Source organism: Oncorhynchus clarkii, chromosome 23, assembly GCF_045791955.1.
Source record: "Oncorhynchus clarkii lewisi isolate Uvic-CL-2024 chromosome 23, UVic_Ocla_1.0, whole genome shotgun sequence".
Lineage (NCBI taxonomy): Eukaryota > Metazoa > Chordata > Actinopteri > Salmoniformes > Salmonidae > Oncorhynchus > Oncorhynchus clarkii.
In genome coordinates, this window is record NC_092169.1 from 43,198,428 (window position 1) to 43,204,869 (window position 6,442).

Here is a 6,442-nt window from a genome sequence, read left to right on the forward strand (position 1 = left end):
GATTACTCCTACACTAGTTCAGGCAGGAGTGGTTTAGCAGGAGTGGTTAGGATGGTCATCCCCTAGCCTAGATTGCTCCTACACTAGTTCAGGCAGGAGTGGTTAGGATGGTCGTCCCCTAGCCTAGATTACTCCTACACTAGTTCAGGCAGGAGTGGTTAGGATGATCGTCCCCTAGCCTAGATTACTCCTACACTAGTTCAGGCAGGAGTGGTTAGGATGATCGTCCCCTAGCCTAGATTACTCCTACACTAGTTCAGGCAGGAGTGGTTAGGATGATCGTCCCCTAGACTAGATTACTCCTAGTTCAGGCAGGAGTGGTTAGGATGATCGTCCCCTAGCCTAGATTACTCCTACACTAGTTCAGGCAGGAGTGGTTAGGATGATCGTCCCCTAGCCTAGATTACTCCTACACTAGTTCAGGCAGGAGTGGTTAGGATGATCGTCCCCTAGCCTAGATTACTCCTACACTGTCAGTCACACCCTTTATTTCCTCACAGCTCATCATAATACCAGCTGTGGGAATGACAATACATCCCCTTCATCCTCTACAAACACAGGTGTTGCAGCCAAAACAACATAGCAATGAAGTTAACCTGATAAAATACTTAAATATTAAACCATATTCAGAAACGTTTTGGGAGGACAATGGAAGTTCACTTCAAAAACAATTGATAATTGTTAAAACCATTTGTTTTGGTGTATAGCTCTTCAGGGTATTTCAATAAAACACTTAACAAGACCCAGGCCATATCCCATATGGTATTCTATTCCCCTGGCATCCGCCATACCCAGAGTCGTCCGTCAGACTGCCAGATGGTGAAAAGCGTGATTCATCACTCCAGTGTTTCCACTGCTCCAGAATCCAAAAGATGGGGATTGTTACACCACTCCAGATAATGCTTGGCATTGCACATGATGATCTTAGGCTTGTGTTTCAGCTGCTCGGACATGGAAACCCATTTCATGAAGCTCCAGTTTTTGTGCTGATGTTGCTTCCAGAGGCTGCAAACGAGGACAGAAGACTTTTACACGCTACACGCTTCAGCACTCGGCGGTCTCATTCTGCGAACTTGTTTGGTCTACCACTTTGTGACTGAGCCGTTGTTGCTCCTAGACGTTTCCACTTCACAATAAAAGCACTTACAGTTGACCGGGACAGCTATTGCAGGGCAGAAATGTGATGAACTGACTTGTTGGAAAGGTGGGATCCTATGGCAGTGCCACGTTGACAGTCACAGATCTCTTCAGTAAGGCCATTCTACTGCCAATGTTTGTCTACGGAGAATGGATGGCTGTGTGTTCGATTTTATAGACCTGTCAGCAACGGGTGTGGCTGAAATCGCCAAATCCACTCATTTGAAGTGGTGTCCACATACTTTTGTATATATAGTGTATCTTAAAGACGTGTTTTTTTGGAAACAGAATGACAGGACACTAGGCAAATAATTTCTCCAAAACTAAATAAAAGTGTTGATATTAGTTGGCAGGGGTCTTTACTTCAACATTATTGTGTTTTGATGTATTTCTAATACCATAAGAGTTTTCTAAGACCCCTTTTCTATATGTTTGACCAGAAATCAAAGCCTTTGATTATTCCTAACTTTTAGGATAAAACATTTTTGAAAAAGATAATATGTTAATAACATTTCTCCTAAATGTAAACTTTTGACACCAAATTTGAAACTAAGACTTAGGTCCCTGGTAATGTGCCCAACAGAAAGCAGAGGTGAAATAACTAAGCCCTGCTCTGTCAATGTAAATATAGGAGTGCTACTGCACTGGGAGGTCAGGGGTCAGCAGTTGCTCCTGACCCTGGGGGAGAGGCTGGTAGGCCGGAAGGCGAGCAAAGTTTTTCCCACTCTACTGTCCCTGCAGACTGGGAAACAGAGAAGAGAGACAGAGGAGGTGTCCCAAAGGCGTCCCTGGGCTCTGGTCAAAAGTAATGAACTAAATAAGGAATAGATTTGCCATTTGGGATGCAGCCAGTCAAAGTCAGAGCTCTCAGCCCTGATGTCTGTTAGTCTGACAGTCTGTTATTTATCTGCCGTCAGCAGCTGGGGCCGGCACACACAGTACATGCAGCTGCTTAATTGGCTAGCGATCCCAGGTCCCCCAGAAGAGGCTTTGGAGCAGCAGATTGATTGGCTACGGCCGCATAACTCCTCTTTGTTTACACAACAACCACCTGGACGCATGGCCATCTACTTTAGAATCAGACAGAATCAGAGAGCTCTGTCATGTAGACAGCCACACACAATTGCACACTCACAATTGCACACTCACAATTGCACAATCACAATTGCACACTCACAATTGCACACTCAGGCTTGTCCAGAAGAAATATTAATACAATTTCATTATATCAGGATGCAGCAACAGAGGCCCTGCTCCAATCACATTAGTCACTGACTGACTGGAAATTTAACTGCTATCACTGGTTGTCTATTGTAGGGATATGGCCTTCTGGCTACAGTGTACTGTGCTGCAGACTCTACTGAGAGCAGTGCTGTAGCAGAGAGGTGACGTCTGGCTGTCTGAAGGAATTAAGGGACCGGGCTGGCAGCCTCTCCAGATGTCTGCACTGTGCCGTAGCAGAGAGGTGACGTCTGGATGTCTGAAGGAATTAAGGGACCGGGCTGGCAGCCTCTCCAGATGTCTGCACTGTGCCGTAGCAGAGAGGTGACGTCTGGCTGTCTGAAGAAATTAAGGGACCGGGCTGGCAGCCTCTCCAGATGTCTGCACTGTGCCGTAGCAGAGAGGTGACGTCTGGCTGTCTGAAGGAATTAAGGGACCGGGCTGGCAGCCTCTCCAGATGTCTGCACTGTGCCGTAGCAGAGAGGTGACGTCTGGCTGTCTGAAGGAATTAAGGGACCGGGCTGGCAGCCTCTCCAGATGTCTGCACTGTGCCGTAGCAGAGAGGTGACGTCTGGCTGTCTGAAGGAATTAAGGGACCGGGCTGGCAGACTCTCCAGATGTCTGCAGGGTCAGTCATACGGTGATGATAGAACAGTGTGTGAACCCTGAGGCAAGGAACAGAGCACAACCTTTTTTTGCAACTTTCTCAAATCATGAGAGGGACAGCCGGACAGGGGGCTGAGAGGGACAAGAGGACAGTGAGGAGGAGTGGAGGAGACAGGGGGCTGAAAGGGATAGGAGGACAGGGGGCTTTGAGGGACAGGGGGCTGAGAGGGACAGGAGGACAGGGGGCTGAGAGGGACAGCAGGACAGGGGGCTTAGAGGGACAGGGGCTGAGAGGGACCAGAGGACAGTGAGGAGGAGGGGAGAGGACAGGGGGCTGAGAGGGACAGGAGGACAGGGGGATTAGAGGGACAGGGGCTGAGAGGGACAAGAGGACAGTGAGGAGGAGTGGAGAGGACAGGGGGCTGAGAGGGACAGGAGGACAGGGGGCTTAGAGGGACAGGGGCTGAGAGGGACAGGGGCTGAGAGGGACAGGAGGACAGTGAGGAGGAGTGGAGAGGACAGGGGGCTGAGAGGGACAGGAGGAAAGGGGGATTAGAGGGACAGGGGCTGAGAGGGACAGTCTTAACGTCAACAGTGAAGAGGCGACTCTGCTGGCCTTCTAGGCAGAGTTCCTCTGTCCAGTGTCTGTGTTCTTTTGCCTATCTAAATCTTTTCCATTTATTGGCCAGTCTGAGATATGTCTTTTTCTTTGCAACTCTGCCTAGAAGGCCAGCATACTGGAGTTGCCTCTTCATTGTTGACATTGAGACTGGTGTTTTGCGGGGACTATTTAATGAATCTCGCGAACGCGCTTTTGTTAAATCATCACCCGTTTGGCGAAGTTGAGGTAGGGTGATGATTCGATGATAAATTAACATGCACCGCATTGATTATATGCAACGCAAGACAAGCTAGTTAACCAAGTAATATCATCAACCATGTGTTGTTAACTTGTTATTATGGGAAGATTGATTGTTTTTATAAGAAAAGTTAAATGCTAGCAAGCAACTTACCTTGGCTCCTTGCAGTCAAAAAGGTCCAATTGACGCTGCACTCGCGTAACAGGTGGTCAGCCTGCCACGCAGTTTCCTCATGGATTGCAATATAATCGGCCATAATCGGCTTCGAAAAAGGCAGATTACTGATTGTTATGAAAACTTGAAATCGTCCCTAATTAATCGGCTACGACGATTAATCGGTCGTCCTCGATTTCTGATCAATTCAATGTTATTTTAATGGACAAAAAAATTGCTTTTCTTTCAAAACAAGGACATTTCTAAGTGACCCCAAACTTTTGAACGGTAGTATATATTGGGAGTATTATTATTATTTCACTTATAATTCACTGTATAATTCCGACCCACTGTAAATCCAGTGGGTCAGAAGTTTACATACACTAAGTTGACTGTTCCTTTAAACAGCTTGGAAAATTCCATAAAAATTTGTCATGGATTTAGAAGCTTCTGATAAGCTAATTGAAATCATTTGAGTCAATTGGAGGTGTACCTGTGGATGTATTTCAAGGCCTACCTTAAAACTCAGTGCCTCTTTGCTTGACAGCTTTTTTTTAAATCAAAAGAAATCAGCCAAGACCTCAGAAAAAAATTGTAGACCTCCACAAGTCTGGTTCATCCTTGGGACCAATTTGGGACCAATTTCTAAACGCCTGAAGGTACCACGTTCATCTGTACAAGGGTACAATAGTACGCAAATATAATCACTATGGGACCACGCAGCCGTCATACCGCTCAGGAAGGAGACAGGTTCTGATGAACGTACTTTGGTGCGAAAAGTGCAAATCAATCCTAGAACAACAGCAAAGGACCTTGTGAAGATGCTGGAGGAAACAGGTACAAAAGTACCTATATCCACAGTAAAACGAGTCCTATATCGACATAACCTGAAAGGCCGCTCAGCAAGGAAGAATTCATTGCTCCAAAACCGCCATAAAAAAGTCAGACTATGGTTTGCAACTGCACATGAGGACAAAGATTGTACTTTTTTTCAGAAATGTCCTTTGGTCTGATGAAACAAAAATAGAACTGTTTGGCCATAATGACCATCGTTATGTTTGAACGAAAAAGGGGGAGGCTTGCAAGCCGAAGAACACCATCCCAACCGTGAAGCACGGGGGTGGCAGCATCATGTTGTGGGGGTGCTTTGCTGCAGGAGGGACTGGTGCACTTCACAAAATAGATGGCATCATGAGGAAATAAATTATGTGGATATATTGAAGCAACATCTCAAGACATCAGTCAGGAAGTTAAAGCTTGGTCGTAAATGTGTCTTACAAATGGACAATGAATTCAAGCATACTTCCAAAGTTGTGGCAAAATAGATTAAGAACAACAAAGTCAAGGTATTGGAGTGACCATCACAAAGCCCTGACCTCAATCCTATAGAAAATGTGTGAGCAGACCTGAAAACACGCATGCGAGCAAGGAGGCCTACAAACCCTGACTCAGTTACACCAGCTGTCAGGAGGAATGGGCCAAAATTCACCCAACTTATTGTGGGAAGCTTGTGGAAGGCTACCCGAAAAGTTTGACCCAAGTTAAACAATTTAAAGGCAATGCTACCCAATACTAATTGAGTGTATGTAAACTTCTGACCCACTGGGAATGGTGATGAAAGAAATAAAAGCTGAAATAAATAATTCTCTCTACTATTATTCTGACATTTCACATTCTTAAAATAAAAGTGGTGATCCTAACTGACCTAAGAATGATAATTTTTTATCAGGAATTGTTAAAAACTGAGTTTAAATGTATTTGGCTAAGGTGCATGTAAACTTCCGACTTCAACTGTATACTGTAGCTAAGAAAGTAATAATTAGTGTATGTTGTGTGGTAAGCTGTTTGTATCCCATGCGCCTCACCCTAATCATTTGGTCTGTTTACCCCTCTTAATTTTACCTAAACATGCCAATGTGCTGCACATGTAGCCTATAACCTGTTTTTTAGAAATGTCATCATCTAATATTGTCTTAGCTGTCATTGTCTGCTTATATACCCCCTTTATTTATCATACCATTCTGACTTGATGTACAGGGAAAATACTGTAAGAGCAGCCCATGTTCTGCATTCTGTTGCTGTACATTTCAAAAGTGCTGAACACACAGTTATATTGACTACGTCCGTCTTACTGTAGCTCGCTCATTAATGTCTTAATAAAAATTACGGAATGCCTCTCATCCGCTCATCGTTCCCTTATCCCTTATGCCATAGTTTGTACATCTCAATTGTCTGTAGAAACCACATTTGTTTAAACATAAAGTCTTCATATCTCGAAATCAATGTCATGTGGTTACTCAAAATTCAATACAATACAAATGTAAAAGTAACTTCTATTGCCATTATGTAAAAATAGCCTTCATAAACCAACAAATAAAAACATTGCAGCATGCAGGAAGAAAATATCCTGATAAAAATAAATATCCTATAAAATACATTGGCTACACATGGCGTGTCTGCAAGGC